This window comes from Camelus bactrianus, chromosome 20, assembly GCF_048773025.1.
Source record: "Camelus bactrianus isolate YW-2024 breed Bactrian camel chromosome 20, ASM4877302v1, whole genome shotgun sequence".
Taxonomy (NCBI): Eukaryota; Metazoa; Chordata; class Mammalia; order Artiodactyla; family Camelidae; genus Camelus; species Camelus bactrianus.
Genome location: NC_133558.1, coordinates 23,413,237 through 23,433,069, shown reverse-complemented (window position 1 = coordinate 23,433,069; position 19,833 = coordinate 23,413,237). Strand labels below are relative to the sequence as shown.

Here is a 19,833-nt window from a genome sequence, read left to right as displayed (position 1 = left end):
GTCTTCCTCACAGTCCTCAAATTTCACTGCCTGAGGATGTCACAAAGCAACAAAGTGACAAGACCATGTCTCTCCCTTCTCCATCTCCCCCCACCACGGATCAGAGTCAGGATCAGAATTGGAATCGAGATACTGAGCCCCCTGTCCAATGCCCAGTGCAGCTCCATACTCTGTTAAGATGTGACAGCCATGCTCAACCCGCCCCGGAAAGCTCCCCCGAACTCTGTTGGCTTCACCGGTCTGTATTGGAATTTCACATTAGGGGCAGCACCCAGTGTTCGGTCAGCAGGGGTTTTTCTGTCTTGGGTAGGTAGTTCCAAGTATATAATCGTCTCTGTTTGGGAAGGGAACTTTTGACTAAATGTGTCTGCAACAGAGAAAATGTGCGCATGCACGTATGCACACAGAGCTGTGATGCAACCAACCAGCTAGGGTAAAGAGTAGGGTGTGGCTGGGTGGGGTCCAATCAGCTTTTGGAACATGGAGACACTGCCTCCTTCCTGGGAAATCCAGTTGGCCTGTCCAGCTCTGTACTGGGGGCCCTGGGAAAAGGGAGGGAATGGAAACACCATCCCCTAACTCAGACACCTACGCTTCTTGGGAAATAGCCAGAGAACCATACTAAGGCAGTCTATAATCTAGTACCAAATTGTGCAGGACTGAGATTCCTACCAGAATAGTTAAGAGGTGAGGGTGAGCAGCGTCGGCTGGAACCATCAGAGAAGCTATGTGACAGAGCCGTGGGTTGAGGGGTTTGAAGAAGCTGCAAGGAAGAGGAAGGGTATTGGCAGGGAACAGCATGAGCTCTTTACAGAGAGGAAATGGGCATGATGGTGGGCAGTTACACAGGATGAAGGGCTTTGGATCAGGCAAACACAAGCTGAATCCCAGCTCTGCTATTTATAGGCAGTGTGACATGTGTAACCTCTCTGGGCCTCAGTTTTCCTCAGCTATAAAAGGGACAATGATGCTTATGCTGGACGGTAACTATAAAATTTCAGACATGGCTGTAATTATGTCTGACACTTGGTATGTCTATTATTATCAAAGGGTAGTAAGGGCCTACGCTTCTGGAACAGGTGGACCTGGGAGATAAGGTGGAATAGAAAGGTGGGGTCAAAAAAAAAAAACAAAAGGTGGGATCAGCAGAGGAAGGTGTGATCCATTTGCAACATGCAGGACCTTGGAAGGGCAATGAGACAAGCTGGAGGATGAGGAAGGAGGATAGCACTGCATCCTCCTAGGGATGTTGGCGGCCAGGGCAGGGCGGCGGCCGAAGAAAGATAAGTTAATGAAGCCATTGCCTCAGAGACTCTCAGGACCGAGGAACTGGTTGGATGGGCAGGACGAGTCATAGCTGACACCTCACTTTTAGTCTGGGTGTTGGGAGAGGTGGGGCTGCCTTGGCAGTCTTGGGAAAACTGGGACAGAACTAGGGAAACTGGGTGGAGGATGAGGTTAATCTAAGACATGTCTGGGATGACAGAAGGACACTGGAGCTTTGGAGGAAGGGCAGGGGAGGCTCCAGAGAGGCAGGCAGAGACCCCTGCCATTGAGAAGCAGAGAAGGGTAAGCAGCTGGAGGTGGGCACAGGGTCCCGTTGAAGGAAGACAACCCTGGAGTAGCATTCTCCTTCTTGGTCATCTTGCTTTTCCCAGTGAAACAGGAAGCAAGGCCACCTGTTCTACATGAACTGTGGGGGCTGGAGAAGGCTGAGGGCCCACCGCTCACCACCCTTTCAAAGACAGCCCCTTGTCCTGACTCAGCCCCTGGCGCCACGCTCCTCAGGCCTGGCTGTTGGATTAGGCAACGGTCCTCATGGAAGTAAGATAGTCTTTAGTTCCATGGGGACAGTGGAGACCAGAGCAGGAACAGCACAGCCTCTGCGCAAACAAGCAAACTGGAAATTCATGACTGGGCATGAAAAGGCTCCATCGGAACTGTTACTGTGTTCCAGGTGCTGATCCTGGCAGAGTGCTCTGTGCATCTGACGAGGCTGGTGGGCCGCGGCTCACCCATCCTGTGCCTCGGTGTTAAATGACTGAGACGGTTCGTCTCATTTCCCTTTGTTCCTGACATTATACTCAAAGTCCTATGAACTACATGTGGACACCAACAAGAAAGGATCACATCCCAACATTTTTGTGTTTGATTTTTAAAGTCCACTCATACTTCTCTCAGGTGTTTTACACCACGTTAATACTATGCACATGACTCATCGGCCCCTGAGGAAATCGCATGCAAGAAACTGAGACTGCTTATCACACATAATTCCAACAAGACAACCCAAAAGAAATATATAGAAGAATCTAGATTTTCCATAAACATAAGATATGTGAAACCACCCATGACACAGCTCTGGAAGAAAGACGGCATGAGGTTCCAGGTTAGCTTTTCATCAACAGTGCAGCACCCTCTACTTAAATCTTGTAAAATGTTTATTTAGGGAGGAACCTGGTTGTTCCTTCATGTGAGAGAGTATGAAGGTCATGGCATTGACCGTGAATAATCGTGCCAGTAACATTTAACCTGAATCTAATGGAGGCCTAACTTCCAGTTACTTCCACGTACATACATATGTGGAGTATGAAGGAACAAGTTAAATGATGCCAGCTGAGAACAACCAGACAAACTGAAACTGGGGGATGAGCTGGGAGATGCCATTGTTACTACACAGCAGCCATTCCCAGCCCACTTGTTCCTTGCCCACTTCCCTATAAAAGCAAATGAAAAGCAAGATACTTGGTTTCCCAGCCTCCCCAGCAGCTAGAAGCCATCATGAGATCCAGTTCTGGCCATGAGAAATAAGAGGGAATCTGTTGGGTGACTCCCAACAAAGATTTACCTCCTTGATAAAAAGAGAAGGTACATAAGGAGAGCGCCTTTCGCCCCATCCCCCTTTCTTCCTGCTGGAGATGTTGTCCTAGGAGAACATGGAGGATGGAGCTATGGCAGCCATCTTGTACCCAATGGGGAAACATGGCAGACACACTGAGTGTGTTACCTATGGCTGTGTGAAAAATTACCTCAAAACTTAATTCCTTCAAATAACAAATCTTTATGATGTTACACAATTTCTGAGGATTAGGAACCCAGAAATGGATTAGCTGTGGGGGTGGTGGGGGCAGTTCAGGCTCAGGTTTCTCATGAGGTTGCAGTCAAGCTGATAGCCAGGGTTGCAATCATCTCAAGGGTCACTGGGGTGGAAGAATCCACTTCCAAACACACTCTCATGGTTGTTAGTAGGCATCAGTACTCAGCTGGCTATTGATAGAAAGCTTCAGTGCCTCAACACATGGGCCTCCCCACTGGGCTGCTCACAAGATGCTAGCTTGCTTTTCCCAGAATGAGAGATGCAAGGGAGTGAGAGACAGTAAGAGAGATAAAGAGTGTGAACCTCAAATGGAAGCCATAGTCTTTTTATAACACTCTCAGAAACGATAGCATCCCTTCTGCCATGTTCACACCCCTCCCACATTTACCAGGGTTGGTCTGCGTGACCAGAAGGTGGGGATTATTAAGGGCTGATTTGGAGGCTTCTCTGAGGATAGCAGAAGAGAAAGAAAGAGACTGGGTCCTTGAGGAGATTGTTGAGTGACTGCACCAACCCCCAAACCATTTGTACACTTCCTGTCATATCAGATAATTGAATGCCTTTATTGTTGAAGACACTGTGCATTTGATATTTGTTGCTAAAAACCTCATGACTGATACAAGGACTATTAAATATTTCCAGTAAGATGTAGAAATATTATCTTGAGAAGAACAAATTAAAAACATGCCCTTTGCTTTTAGTAAAAACAAAAGAAATACTTTATGGTATAGACAGTTTGTTATTATAGTTGAAATAATTCTGATTCATGAAAATTATGAAAATTTTAATCTGAAAATTTCAGAAAAAATTCATTATACCTTTCAGAAATGTTTACCAACTATTACTTTTGCTAGAATAAACAGAATATTTTTTAGAATATTCTAAAAATATTTAGAATAGAATAGAATATTCTTCCTTATTCCTCCTGAAAAACAAGTGGGGTTCTGCAAACTAATTGAACAGTGCTCTGAAATAGCACTTGCCTTTTAAGGTCTGTGACTTAATTTTTGAATAGTTGATCAACACATAGTTATATCCTCTGTGGGGTGCAAATGATTACACCTTTCCTAAAAAAGTCAAAAATTAAAAAAAAAAAGACTTAAGGAGAGAAGAGAAAACTTGACACTGTTGAGATGGGGACAGAACTTATTGGCATCCTGTCATGTTGTTCTTTTATATGACCTTGAGGTCATTCATGCAGCCTAAATCATATCTTCTTATCATTATGAAACAGCTCAAACATAAATTGAAGTATCAAAAAGAGAACAGCAAATGTCCATGTACCTACCAGGCAGACTGAACCAATCTTAACATTCCATCACATCTTGGACAAATATTTGTTTGGTTTTTAAGAAATGAAACATCACAGATAAAGGTGAAACCTCCTTTGAACTCTTTCCTAATTTTACCCCCATTCTCCCTCCCATGTTTTTATATTTTTATTATATGAATGTTTTATAAACAATAGATAGTATTATTTTATAAATATTTAAAAATTTCACATAGGCAAATACATTGACCTATTCTGCAATTTGCTGTTTTCATCCAGCATTGGAATACATGGTTCTACTCTTTTCCATGTTACTGCTTTTGGTAACCAATTCATATAAGATATGACCATGGGACAACATATTCATCAGTCTCTTGCTGATGGACAATTCAGGTTGTTTCCAGTGTTTTACTATGCAGTGAGTACCCTTTTATACATCTTCCTTTACGTCATATGGGAACTTCTCAGGGCACACAATGTGGGTGTATCAATTGTATCTATGGGATTTTAGTTTATGGAAGTGACTGAATGAGGACATAAAGAGGCTAATGCCAATAAAAAAATTGTATTACTTACATCCTGGAGACAAGGGGCATGCCATGCCATGCAAGCCTATGTGGGGAAGCACCAGGTTTGGTTAGGAGGAAGATGGGATGAGGGGAAAGCATGACCCAGAAACTTGGTTATGTTTTCTGCAAGAAAGGCAAGGCAGGGCAGGAGAAACAGCTTAGGATTGGCTGGTTTAAAGTGTCAGCAGGCTCTGGACTATAGAAAATGGTCTCTAGGTGTCTAGTACCTAGCCCTGAGTGATTAGGGCAGAGAAATATGGCTTCCTGGAGTGTAAGAGCCAGATAGTGGAGGTTGTTCAGAGCATGGGCTCTGGATCAGTTACTTTGCTATGAAAGGGGTGCTTTCAGCCCTTTGCTATAGCTAAGAATTGGCTAGCCCTGGGAGGGGTGGTCTCTCCCAGCCAGGGAAGCCACAAGTGCCAAAGCATCAAGAATACACACAACAGGAAAATATAGGAAAACAGAGCACTTCTTCAATTTGACTAGGTGTTGCCAAATTGCTCTCTGGAGTGGTTGTGCCATTTTACACCCCCAGGCAATAAGAGATCTAACTGCTTCCCTTCTCTTGGTATTACCAGATTTTTAAAATGTTGCCAACCTGAGGGGTGTAAAATACGATCTTGTTTCACTGATATTTTCCTGATTATTTATGAAGCTAATTATCATCTCATACATTCATTGTCCTTCCAGGATCCTCTTCTCTGAATTGCTTGTTCTTAGCCTTTCCCCACTGGGGTGAGGGCAGGGTTTGCCTTTTGTTAATAATGTGTAAAAGTTCACACTAATATTAGCTCCGCTGAATGCACTGTAAATATTCTCTCCCAGTTTGTGGCTTGTCTTTTAACTTTTTTTATAATGTCTCTATAGTACAGAAGTTTAAAATTTTAATGTAGTAAAATGTATCATTCTTTTCCTTTATGGCTTATGTCTTGTGTCTTAAAGTCATAATGATGCCCTCTCATATAAAACAGAGTCTCAGTTATTTTAAATGATTTAACCATCAAGAATAAGCTATTCGTTCAGTCTATTGAAAAACTGATCTGGTGGGCAGTTTGGTGCCATCTCTTCTAAAATAAATTCTTGTAGGAGTTTGTCCTGCAGAAATACTCACAGCAGGCCTCCCCCCCAAAAAATATATATATGTACAGGGTTATTAAATACAGCACCAATCGTAATAGCAAAAATCTAGAAGTAACCTAAGTATCTATCAGGGGAAAGCTAGTTAAATTAATTATGGTGTATATATTCATTTACCATATAATGTAATTCTCTGCAGCCACATAAAGGAATAAGAGAGAACTGGATGTGCTCATGTGGAACGTTCTCGGAGCTATATTGGTAAATAGGAAAAATTAAAAAAACAAAAACAAAAACAAAACAAGGATCCAAACAGTAAGTATAGTATGCTACCATTTATATTGAAAAAGTGGGGAAAGATTCCCTATGTGTATGAATGTAAAATTTCAGAAACAAAATTACTGAGGGTGACCACTTCTGAGGAGGGGGACCAGGGTTTGAGGGTGGGAGGGAAACCCATTTTTCATTGCCAATCTCTTCTTCTGTTTTCATTGTTACTCCCACCATTACAGTAAACAAAGAATTGCTGTAGGTGGTACCATTTGCTGTACGTCGCTGTTTGTTTTGGCATTTGAAATATTCTGAGGTGAAGAGGGCCTTTCATTCCAATAGCTGAGAAGAAACCGAATTATCAGAAGTGGGGCAGGAGACTGGGCATCATCGGGGCGGTTTGATTACATGTGCTCTGCAGCTGGGTCTGAAGGCATACAGGACAGCGCTGGCAGCAACATGCTGGTTGATGAGATCCAGGCTTGCCTTTGCCGGGGAGAGTAGGGAGTTATCTGCGAACCAAGGAGAGGTGGTTGGGAGAAGTAGGGAATGAGAAGTTGTCTGTGGGATGGGCGTAGGGTCAGGGGACAGAGGGAAGACAACAGAAGTTTGGGGGGGGGGGTCTGAGCCAGTTGGATTCGCCCAGGTCCCTGCAGTCCCAAGACCAGCTGTCTGAGTCCTGCAGTCTGAGCTGCCACAGGCTCTAAGTCTCCTTGTACCATCTGGCTCCAGGGTAGGAAGAGGCTCTACACCTCCTCCCCCAGGGGAGAAGGAGAGCTCCCACCTTAAAGGTACTGACAAGCAATCCTTGGAAGAAATGCCAGGCTCAATCCAGGAAAATGCTCATCCAATGATTGAGAATTAAAGGCATCCTGAGTTTACCCTTATTGAGATTTAAGAAAGGAAAGGGATTGGTTCAGCATCTGTAGAACAAAGACAAAATGTGCCCCAGGGTTGAGTACAACTACCTTTCTCAGGGCAATACAGTGTAGCTGGTCAGGGAGCCGGGCTGTCTGGGTTCAAATCACAACTATGTTGATTTCAACTCTGGAAATTTAGTTAACATCTCAGTGCCTTAGTTTTCTTATGTATAAAATGGGAAAATAATACTTAGAGGGTTGTCCTAGAGGACACTTCCTAGAGGGTTGTCCTGGCATATGGTAAGTACTTACAAAGTACTTAATTCTTTATTTACTGTAACCTTTGTAAATTCATGGCAGCTGACACCCTAGGCAGTGACTTGGTCAGCACGTGGGGGTTGGATGTGTACCTGCGGTGGATGCACATTAGCCAGGCTCACAAGCCTGATGAATAAGCTGTAACCAACCAGTTCATTCACACCAGCCAGGCCGGTGCTTGTAGGTGGATCCATCATCACCTTGCTCTTCTCTCCTCTACCCCTGTGGAAGCCCAGATTATACTCAGAGGCTCCTTGGGAGAATGGGGACACTTCTGTGTTCTCATGTATTTCCCTGGCGGCTCCCACTGCTTGACTGTCAGCCCTGTAGGGGAAGGCACTTTGGTACCTAGGAGGATGGCAATTCATGATTGTCAAACAAATACATGTTGAATGAGGAAATGGTCATCATGTGTTCCTAGTCTTAATCAAACACTGGAAACAATCTAAATGCTCAACAACAGGGAGTTGTTATTAAACTGTGGCCCAGTCACCCCACAAAACCAGTCATTGAGAAGAATAATTATAGTGACCGTATAAAAAGATAGAGAAATGCTTGTAATGTAATCATAGAAAAAACAAAAGAAATCAAAATGGTCTGGGCATGATGTGGCTCAATCTTGATGAAATTTTTGTTTTGTTTTAAATTTTAAACTTAACGTTTTTGTTTTTTTTTAATTTTTGAGGGGGAAAGTAGTTAGGTTTACTTATTTGCTTTTAGAGGAGGTACTTGGAATTGAACCTAGGACCTTGTGTGTGCTAAGCATGTGCTCTACCACTTGAGCTATACCCCTTCCCCCTGTACTGATGATATTCTGTCAAGTGAAAAAGCAAGATTCTGGAAAAGGAGTATGATATGATGCCACTCGTGTAAGAAAAGGGAGCAAAGAATATGACTTCACTTGCAGTTATAAGCACAAAATACCTTCGACTGGCACACAAGAGACTGAAAACATGGGGGGCTTCTAGGGAGGGGATGGAAAGGTGAATAGCTGGGAACAAGTCACTGACAACACTTTTGTACCTTCTGAATGTTGAACCAGTTGAGCGTGTTTCTGATTCAAAAATCAAATAATTAAAAATATTTCCTGGTATGTAGCAAGGTAAAATAGATCAATGTATTTTTTCCTACTATATTCCTCAAGTCTAAGGCATAATTCTAATCCACATTTTATGGTTTCTGATATTGGAATCAATGGCCATTCTTAATAGTTTCTTGTGGTGTTTTTTTTTTTTTTATCTCCTAAAAAGCTTTTACTAAATCAATGCTGAGTCTTAACATTGATAGTATTTTAGAGTCAAAGATATATAGTACATAAAAATGTGGCACCTGGAAAGGAACTGTACCAATAAAAACCATTGTGTGGTGGGATTATGGGGAAACTTTCTTTTCCAAAACAGTCCTTACTGATACTTTTACATTATCTTTTCAATAGTTTTTAAAAGACATACTTTAAACTTTCTTCAAGAGATAATAATTTTAGAAGGAGGCACTGCCCAGCACCGGGATGTACACAGCCTGCAAAGCAGCAAACCCATGAAAATCACGACTTCCTCAGCTTAGTTTAGTTTAAATAATTATCAGAGAAAAACGCTGGTCCTTAATTTTAGCTGTGGTTATAAGAAAAGATCCATTGGCCTTGGATTTCTCCTGAGAAACCTACCTTCTGGGAACAGTTTGTCAAACCTGAGACAAGGCTTACTTGGCCACCCGGGGTGCCTATTCCAGCAATCAGTTCAAACCTCAACTTTTCATCATCTAACGTATGGGATATACTAACAACTGTCCAAATTGGTGACTTGAAGTCTGCTAGGAATTGACTAGTAGAAAATTTCATGTTTACAAAGTGCTGAAAACCCTTATTACTCAAAGTGTGTTGTATGAACCAGCAGCAGCATCTCATGCCCCAGACCTACTGAATCTTAAGATTCGCATTTTTAACAAGACTCCCAAGTGATTCATATGCACATTAGAAACTGAGAACCACTGTAAACTATAAATTGCAACAAAGGTGTTAGCTGCAGTATTATTAGTGAAAACAAAAGGCTAATAATAATTTCTTAATCTGTTTTCAGAGAACTTCATGTACATAATCACCTCATTTGGTTTTTACAGCAATACTGAGAGCTAGAGTTTTTAAATCTCTGTTTATAGAAGAGGAAATGAGATTCAGAGAAGTAACGTGAAACTTACTATATTGAGTTTTGATTAGTCCTATAGTTTGGGGAAAAGGTTGCCAGTTCATTGTTCAGGTACTCTTGTGGTTTTTCAGTGATGCAGACATTTGCTGTCTAGCCAAACTGGGGGTGAGCCCCTGCTCGTCCCTTTGAATATCATTTTCCAGTTTCTGCTAGGACTGTGCTCCTCTCTCCATGCCCACGACTGTCCTGTCCCTCAGGAGGAGAGAGATGACAGTTCAGTTCACATGGCCAGCCCCTCAACGTCTGTTTATCTGGAGCCCAGAGTGGTCTCAGCCCATGTGTGTGTGTTGGGGTGAGCGTGGGGGTGGTCTGAGGCCAAAGCTGAGGGTTAAGCAGACTCTATAGCCAGTATATTGGATTCCTGATCTGGGAAGCCAGATAGGTCCTTACATCAGCCCTGCAAGGACTTTTTAATTCTAACTCCAATTAGAATAGCCCATTCTATTCAGAGGATCAGGACCAAGATGAGATTAGGCTGTGACTGAAAATAGTTCAGGATTAGTGAGAAAAGAACAGAAGCATTTATCAAGAAACCTAATTATTATTTAAACCTAAGAGTTTATTGTTTAAAAAGCAATTCATCATGTTGGATTATTTACTTTGCTACTTAATGGTTATTTTGTTTAGCTGTTTGATGAAGGGTTGGAGTTTTGTTTCTAGAAAAGATGAGGAAACATATTGCTTTCTAGCTCAATTAATGATATTTAAGGGGAGAGTATAGCTCAGTGGTAGAGTGCATGCCTAGCCTGCACAAGGTCCTGGTTTTAATCCCCTGTACCTCCATTAAATAAGTAAATAAACCTAATTACCACCCCCCTCCAAGAAAAAACAAAGCACAAGTGGAGGTTTAAAAAAAAATTGTGAGATCTCTAAAAAAAAGAAAGAAAACTAAAAAAAAAAGGATACCTATGATTTAAGCCCTTTATTCAGATCATGTAAGTTCAGAACAGGAGCATGGTACCCTGACTGTAAGGAACTTAAGATGAAAAGGACAATCCTGAGCGCTAAGCTCTCAAGGTGAAAATAGCCATAATACATACTAAGTTCTTCCTGAGTCAGTGTTACATTTTTAATGTTAAACAAAATTCTCAAGTGCAATGATAGAACCATTCTGGAAAGCAATTTGGCTATTTATCAAGAATAGTAGTAGTTGTGTCTTTGGTGAGGCTCACTGCTTTCAACATTTCTTTGAATGAGTTATTCCACTTCTGGAAATTTATCCTAAGGAAATAATCTAAGGCATAGGAAACACTCTAGCCAAAAAAGCTCGCCACAGCACTGTTTTAAATATTTGAACATTGAAAATGCAGAGTAGCTGAGAGTAAGGAAATAGTTAAATGACCTACAGTGTATCCACCTAATGATTTATTAAGTAGCCATATTTTAAATGATGCTTACATTTAAATTATATTTGGTATTGAACTGAACTGTCCCTCTATTGCCTTTGATCCAATATGTGGAAATGGCTGAAATAAAGTTAAAAATGAAACGTGTAAGGCAAAGACTATTTGTAAAGTACCAGCTATAAAATTTGGTCTAAGATATATTGGTAAGGGCCTGCCCAGACTATCATCGTCTTCTCTATCCATCCAAACCCAAAGTCAGCCATCTGTCAAGTCCTGTGCTGACTCCTCAGCCCTCCCTCCTCACAATTCCTATGGTACACATTGGCCCTTGGCATAGGCTACCTTGTACAGTTGGTGTTTTTAGTCAGTACGTGTCTCTCCCACTGGGATCCTTGACATCAGTGACTGGGTTTTAAACCACTTTTATTCCACACAGCATGCAGCTCAACCCTGCACCCTATCAGTCACCAAGTCCCATTGATTTCACTTCCAAGATTTCCTCAACTCTATCCTTTCCTCTCTATCTTTTCACTAAGCCTCATCTCTCACATGGATTCCTGCCACGTTGTAGCAATCAATGTTCTACCAGGGTGCTTCTGGCTGCGAGTAACAGAAAACTCAATTTGGAGTGGTTTAAATAATAAGGAAAGTCTGTTCTTTTTGTTTGGGAGAAAAGCCCTTTCCAGAAAGCTCTTCAGAAGATTGTCCCTTGGGGTCCACTGGCCAGCACTAGGTCACATATCCATGGATGCTTGGAAAGCCATTGTCTGACAGTTTCCATCTCTACAGTGGGAGTGGGCTCTGCCAGCAGGAAGGAGAGAAAGGTGAAGGGGCAGTTTCTATTAGGCAATCACTAGTATCAGCCCCAAACTTCCTGCCTTGGGTCTCCCCACCCCTCTAATCCATTCCCAACACTGCCATTATTTTTTCATTCATTCATTTAATTAATGATTCATTCATCATACTAGTCAGGTTTGGCTAGTTTATGTTCTAGCAAGGGGGAAGGGAGAACACAAAGATCACACCGCCTTTTACCTGCTTCCACCTGAAGGTGATATATATTAAATCTGCTTGCACTTCATTGGCCAAAGCAAGTCACATAGCCACACCTAACTTCGAAAAGGCATAGGGATGAGATCATCATTCATGCTGGGTGAGCAGCAATAACAATTGCCAAATTTCAACAAATATTTATTGAGCATTAACTATATGCTAAGAGAAGTGCTACAGATGTATGGGTTAAAAAAAAAACTGTTCTGAAAGGATTTTCAGTCTAGAAGGAATTGTCTACCCTTCTTTTACGTGCTCAGGCTAACATTTAGAGATTTCAGTTGTGCCACCTCTTATATTTTTATTGCATTAAAAAAATAGTTTGGCTGTCTGCCTGCATAGGCTGTAAAACCTTAAAGATGTCTCATTCCTCCTTGTAAACCTCATAGCTAGAATTGTGTCTAGTACTTGTAGAAACTTAATAAATGTTTGTTGAATGATGTATGAGATAAGATGGGCTCAGCTACAGAACAGGAAGCCCAGATGACAGTGGCTTAAACAAACAGGGTTTGTATTTTAACATAGTGAGAAGTCTGATAGCAGCTGCTGGGGTTGGTTTCTCTGTTCAATGTCATCCAGGACCCAGGCTCTGTCCAGCCTTATACTATGATATGTTTGGCTTCTTGGCTTTTCCTCCCTGTGATCATGTCTGTGATCATAAGATGTCTGCCACTGCTTCACATAATATATTTATTTTTAAGGCAGAAAAAAGAAAAACAAAAAACCAGAAGGGGCAGCAGCAGGGAGCTCTCCTCTGGTGACTGCCCCTTATAGCAGGGAACAAAAGCTTCCCTAGAAGCCACCTGATAGCTTATCTCTCACGGTCAAAACATAGATCACACAGCCACCCCCGCTTCGAGCAAGGCTAGAAGAGAGAATATCCAGATTTCCAGTCTCTGTGGTTGGAAATGGCTAAGAAGGGGCTGGGAATGGTTTGGGCAGCCAACCCAAAGTTTCACCACAAATGAAGAATATATGTTCAATAAATATTTATTGGTGGAAGTTCAGCGTTTTATGATCTGGTTCTTTACTGATTTTTAATAACATATAAAGAACTCTCATGACTACTGCATCTAACCAATGTTGGGTGCATCTTCTGCTCATGCTGGGCACTACGGAATTTTCCCGTTCAATCTTTGCAACTCTGTAAACCGGTATTATCAATCTGTTCTACATATGAAGAAACTGAATCCCAGAGTACTTAAGCTGCTTGTCCAACATGTTCACTTACTACTTAGTAAATGATGACACAGGGGTTTGAACTCCAGTGTCTGAGTCCAGAGCCCATGGTCCTACCCTAGAACTTGAGGTCTAGAGGGGAACAGAGAGCTCATCAGACACAAGCCCTTTATTTTCATGGTGCTGAGGCGCAGAATGGGAGATAAACTGTTCAAGGTCACACAGCAAGCTCAAGTCAGAGACAGGCCCAAGACCCAGGAGTCCTGACTCCCAAGCCATGGTTCCTTCTATTAGATTGGGCTGCCGCTATTTAGAAACCTCACATTAGTTCACTGATCTTTAAAAAGACAAAAATGCTAAACTTGGGATCCTGTGGACAATTTAGTTTTAAAAAAAATGCATCTGACTTAAGAATAAGTTGTATCCTTTTTTGGAGTCAAAACTTAGTGATTAGTTGGTTCAAACTCTTTAACCCATCTCAGTGGAAAGTCTAGTCTGTACAGAATTTTTCAGTTCTCAAGAGATAAGAAGAAGGAAAGAATGTAATGGTCAGAGTCTCAGCTGGGACTTACCGAGATTACTTCAGATTCCAAGCTCATGACCCAGAAATGCCTTATTTGTGGTGTTTAAACACATCCTGTATAACACAGCCTTGGGAAGCTTTTGATAGAGTAAAAACATGTGTATAGTTTGAATTCCACTTCTACCACCGACTAGCTGTGGGACCCCATGACCTAGGCCCATTGGGAGAACTGAGTGGAGCTGATGTACAGAAAGCACCTGGCACAAAGTGGGACTCTCGAGGCATCAGTTCCCCTTCCCCTGCCCTCTGGCACTTCCCCTTCGGACTTGGGGCTGAAATACCGCCAGCACCCAATTTAGCAAGCAGTGCCTACCTTGTCATACCACATCCTGTTTCAGAGGGTCAGAGTGCTTTTTGTCGACAGCACTCAAATCTTTCAGGGGAAAAAGTTTGCTTAAATTGAAAAGTCATTTCGGTATGGCATTTAAGAACCTAGAGCATCAAGGTTATAAGCAGAGGCTCTTGAATCACACAGAGGCTCTGTCACTGCCTAACTACGTGTGTAGTTGTGTAACCTCCTGTGTCTCAGTTTCCTTCTCTGTACAATGGGGGTAAAACAGCACCTGCCTCAGGGGGCTGCTGTGGGGGTCAGATGAGGGAATGTGTGTCCCACTGTAAGCACATCATACAGGTTGGCTGGAGCCTCGCTAGATCCTTTAATCTGAGACAGGCTGGGACCTGGGACCCTTTACTGCAGTGCTTGCACCTGAATGTCTCCTCAGCAACAGCAAACAAAGAAACAATAAGGGAACTAAAACTACATGCGTGAGCAGTCAGGGCAATTATGAACAATAATATAAAAAAAGGCCACGAGCCAACTGCCACTTCTGAGATGCCAGGAGCAAAAGCAGGGTGATCCCTGCACATGATCCCTACACACAGCACCACCAAGGGAGTGGGCAGATCACCTAAGTCGCCCCTCTGGCCTGACCCACCGATCCACCCCTACCCTCACCCTGTTTAAGGAACCAGCCCACCCGGCAGCTCAGGGAGCCAGCAAGGGAACCTGTTACTTGTTTTTGCTCCCTTGTGCTATAGCAGGAGTCCCAGTAAAGCCTTGCCTGAATTCCTAGTCTGGCCTCTTATAAATTTCTATTGATTAAAGAGTCCAGGGACCCAAAATGGTGATAAATCTCTTCCACAGAGTTTTTCATGAGTATTCAGTGTGGGTTAGACAAAACATTTTCTCTGCTTCTTTCAAGCACAATCAGGCAAATGACAGCACGTTAACAGTGGAGTGGGGCCACATAGCAGGCAGCAGCAGGGTACCCAGGACTGCAGGGCAAGACTCCTGGGTTCGAGCTCTGGTTCTGCCACCAGCACTCATGTGTCCTTCTGTTCTCTGGGCATCAATTCCCTGCTTGTAAATTCAGGGGTTGTGGGAGGTGACTGGTTAGGTCACTCCTGGCCTTAGATGTCCGTGCTAATCACGGCCATCCAAATGTCTTCTCGGAAGCCTTAAGTAACCAAGAATGGTAGGAAATAATAGTTTAGTAAAGGTTTAGAATTCTGTAATTTGGGCTTGAGAATGAAGAACTCTTTCAAGATCTCCTCCCAGAACAAGAAGAGCCAATTAGGAAGGAATAGCAGCATTCTCCTTGGGCAAACTTAAGGAGTCTCTGGCTTGTCTTCCTTATCCTCTCATCCTGCCCCTCCACCTTCTCTATCCCTCCTTGGACACAATGTGATTTCCATCCTCCACTTTTCCCCCAGATACTACCATAAACTAGCTCTCAGATCCTTCTCCACATGTTGAAAGAAATTCATTCAACAAACATGAACATTCACTGAATATGCCTGGGCAGTGCACCAGGCACTCTTCTGATGCCAGGACAGAGCAGGGGACCAAGGCACAGTACCTGCCCTCATGGGGCTGATGGTCTATGGGGGCAGACAGAAGCAAGAAAAGTAGACAAGTGAAATAAAAGGTAGAGCAGGTGGAGTTGATGGAGAGCTGGATTGAACTGGGCTGGAGTTTTGCCGAGTATTATCTAGCAGACTCAAGGTATGGGAGTGGAGGGTGTAGACAAGAGAGGAGCCGTGATAACTAACCATGGAATTGAGGCAGGGAAAGGAGGGGAGGAGGGATTTGAAGGGGTCAGTGAAAGGTGGTGAAGTCAGTGGGCTATGGGGCCCATGGGAGAAAAGGTTTGAAGAGAGGAGCTAGAAAGAGGTTTGAATGTGGGATCTTTGGAGAGTTCAGGGCTTGAGTGTGGAGCTGCGAAGAGAGCCCACACTGGGGGAGGTCCCTGGGGAAAAGGAGGCTGAAGAACAGGGAGGCCAGAGAGTCAGTGGATCAGGCAAGTGGATGGCGAAAGCACCACGATGTTGGGATGAGTTGGGGAGAGCACAGTGAGCTGGGAATGAAACTGAGCAGGACTCTTTAGGACCCTCTCAGGTATATGAGCCCCCCTCCCATGTCCCCCATCTCTTGAGGTAAAAGTCTTTGCTTCAAGCCTCCCCTCAGTCTCAAAAGGCCGGCTCAAGAGTTAATGATTAGGAAATGTGAACACACAGAAACAAAGAATAGCTGTTGGGTTGGGAAACTGGTAACAATTTAGACTATAAATCAGCCACATAGCAGAGTCACTGAACTCCCAGCTCCCTGAAAGATAGAGATAACAAGGTCTGGCACACATTCCTAAGTTGTTTTTATAGAAACCAGACCCCTACCCGCCTCCTTCCCTGCCATGAAAACTGCTGATGAAAACACCTGAGGCTGGTTGGGACCAGAAGGTTGAAGACACTGACTCCTGAAACATCACCCTGTTACTTCATCACCAACCAATCAGAATAATATCCTCGAGCTGATCAGGCACCCTGCAATCCACATCCCTAATGTTGCCTTTAAAAATCTTTTCCTGAAAACCATCAGGGAGTTTGGATTTTTTGAGCACACGCTGCCTGTTCTCCTTGCACAGTGCCTGCAACAAACACTGTCCTTTTCCTTCACTACAACCTGGTGTCAGTTGATTAGCTTTGCTGTCTGTCAGGTGAGTGGACCCAAATTCAGGTTCAGTAACAGGAGCTAAAATCCTCAGAGAATTAGTAAAATAGTGACAGTGGTGGAGTCATATATAATAGGTGTGACTTAATGTTACTTTTGGGGAAAAACTCTTGTTTTTAAGAACTACAGAGAGGGACAGAGCTGTTTATGGAGTGAAAAGCAGGCCTGAGCATCAAAAGATTGAAAAACACTTGGGAACATCTTGTTTTATTGAGGATCAAAGCTGTCAACTTAAGGTATATAACCCTACTTTTGCAACCCTAAGCAGCCCTAAACTAGTGAGAAGGTGTTTAGGTTTTTAACAGATGAAGGACCTTCCTGTCATCCCTGAAATACCAAGGAAAGAGCCACCATTTCAGCAGAGGCTTTAGATAATATTAGAATGATAATTTATTAGCATCATATATTAAACATCACTGATTAAGAAGCAAAGGTGCAGATGAGTTAAGAAAGTGGGCTTTGCCAAGCTCTGCTTCTTACCACTCATTTAACGTCACTTGTAGCACAGGGATAAGGGCACCTACCCTTTTGGTTTCTGAGAAGTAAATGTGCTAGTATGTGCAGAGGTTGCCTGGAACGTGTGAGGACTTGACAAATGTTGGCTAGATATTCTAATCTTTCTAATCGTCGTTGGCAAATAAACAAGAAAATAAATTCAGGCTTTGAAGGCTCCGGCCATTAGTATTTCTGTGTATGAAAAAACAGCCAGAGAGTAAGGCTGAGATAAGAGTCCCACCTCTGCTAATCATGTGACCTTGTGCAAGTTACCCAAACTCTCTGAGGCTCAGTTTCAGGGTGGAAGAGGCATGATAATGTGATAATACCTCCAACCCACCTGGACTATTGGGAGACTGAGAATAATGAGTTTAAAGGGCTTAGCTGAAAAATGGTTGCTGTAGCTGTTTCACCAGCCAGGGCTTTCTACTCCCCAGATTAGCTTCCAAACTTCCTGGAGGACATGTGCAAGTCATCTTTTCCTTTCACATATGATGCTCCAGGCACCCAGCCCATGGGAACCCTGTGCCTTCAGGATACCAGGTCAAAGCAGTGTGTGTCGGGGACTAGGGTTGAGGGGGGTGTCCTGAGTCAAATGCAATACAATGCTTCCTTCATGCTTCCTCCCAAAGAAAGAATCCTGCAGACCAGCTGCTGGGCTCTCTGCTGAACCCCACATCCCATCATCCTAGGCTGCACTTCTTTACTCAGCAATTAAAAACAATTCTCAAACCTAAATGTGCATCTGAATTGCTGCAGATCAGATTCCTGGGCCCACCCTAAGACCTCACTTTGCCCACTGAGGCCTCTAAGATGGAGCTCCAGTCACATCTCCAGCGCCCAGTCCCACAACATTTACACTCATGTCTCTCCCCAAATTACTCACTGATTCTCAAGCACACTCAAACCTTTCCACGTTCAGCCTCCAGTCTTCTGATTTCAAGGGTCTTCCCATCAAGAGAGATTACCCCACTTGCCTTTTTAAATGATGCCTATCTCGATAGATACAACTCAACTATCTCCTCCCCCAGGAAGCCCCTCCAATTTGGGCTTCCTTCGCCTTCCTCTGGGTGCCGTCAGACCCTTGCATCTACCATAGTTATTAGCATGGCATCTTGAATTAGAAGTCCTTGATACCAAGGAAAACTATGACCCACAAGTGCATGAACATCGGCCCCAATCTGTCCCAAGCACCAAAGAAGTGTCACTGTCCTCCTTTTATAAAGAAATGAGGCCCAGGCACATAGAGGTTTGCCTGGGCAGCCCAGCTAATAGGTGCTGGGCTGGGAACTGTCCTATGTCTTCTTGGTTGTTTTGTGTATCTGTTGCCCTGCCCGCTCTGAGACTATCCACTCTGTGAGGGCTGCCATCAGCTTTCTTTTCCTCTCCTTCAGGGCCAGGCAAAGTCTGGCTCCTTGGGGAATACTATTTCTTGAGATGGGGACAGCCGTAGCAAGGAGGAGCTGGGCTAGGACCATCCCTGAGGAATTTGTGTGAAGGTGGGGGGAGTAAAGGGGAAACAGGTTGGTTCAGAGAAAAAGGGGGAAGATGAGCATCAGCACCTGAGAGAAAAGGTGCTGTGGTGAAACCTGACAGGGCAGATACAGTTTCCATCCTGGAGAAGTGGAGGAATTAAGGGAATTTGCCAGAAACAGATATGTGCCAGGCCAGAGGGTAGCAAAAATTGTCTTCCATTAACAGATACACACTACTATATATAAAACAGATAAACAAGGACCTACTGTATAGCACGAAGATCTATATTCAGTTCCTTGGAATAAGTTATAATAGAAAGGAATCTGAAAATAAATTACATGTATGTATATGTATAACTGAATCATTTTGCTGTACAACTGAAACTGATGTAATTCAACTACACTTCAATAAAAAAGAAAATAAAAAAAGAACTGTCTTGCATTTTCATCCAAATGTCTCAGAAGGTTCCAGGTAAGAAACCTAGATATAGACTCGCCCACATACAGATGCACTTTACCACTGATATACAAAGCTATTCATTGCAGAATTGACTGTAAAACACTAGAACCAATTTAATGTCTATCAGTAAGGAATTGGTTAAATCAGTCAGATTTTCATATGATAGAACATTCTCCAGCTCAAGAAAGAGGAAGTCCTTACTGCTCTGATATGGAACAATCACCAAAGTATATTTTAAGTAAAAAATGCAACGTGCATAATTAGAGAAATAAAATGTAAACAACAATGAGTTACAATCTCACATGATCAGTCTGGAAAATTTTAAAAACTTATAATGCAAGCGTCGGCAAGGAGTGAAGCAAAGGGAACTCTCAAACAGTTGGAAAGTGTGTGAATTAAAACCACCACTCTGGGAAGCAGTTTGCCTTGAAGTTGACAATGTGTGTTCTAGGCCCCTGCAAGTGCCCCCAGGGAAATCTTTACCCTAACCAACCCCCCAAAGATATACACCAGGAAAAACAATCAAGAACATTCACACCAGTGCTGTTCCTAGAAGCAAAAAATTGGAAGCAACCCAAA

General features: G+C 43.1%; 1 protein-coding gene across 1 annotated transcript in view; it reads right to left on the bottom strand.

Moving 5' to 3' along the window:
* Positions 1 to 19,833, bottom strand: part of PNPLA1 (patatin like domain 1, omega-hydroxyceramide transacylase) — a 64,510-nt gene that overhangs the window by 39,343 nt on the left and 5,334 nt on the right. The gene's annotated exons all lie outside the window — the stretch shown is intronic.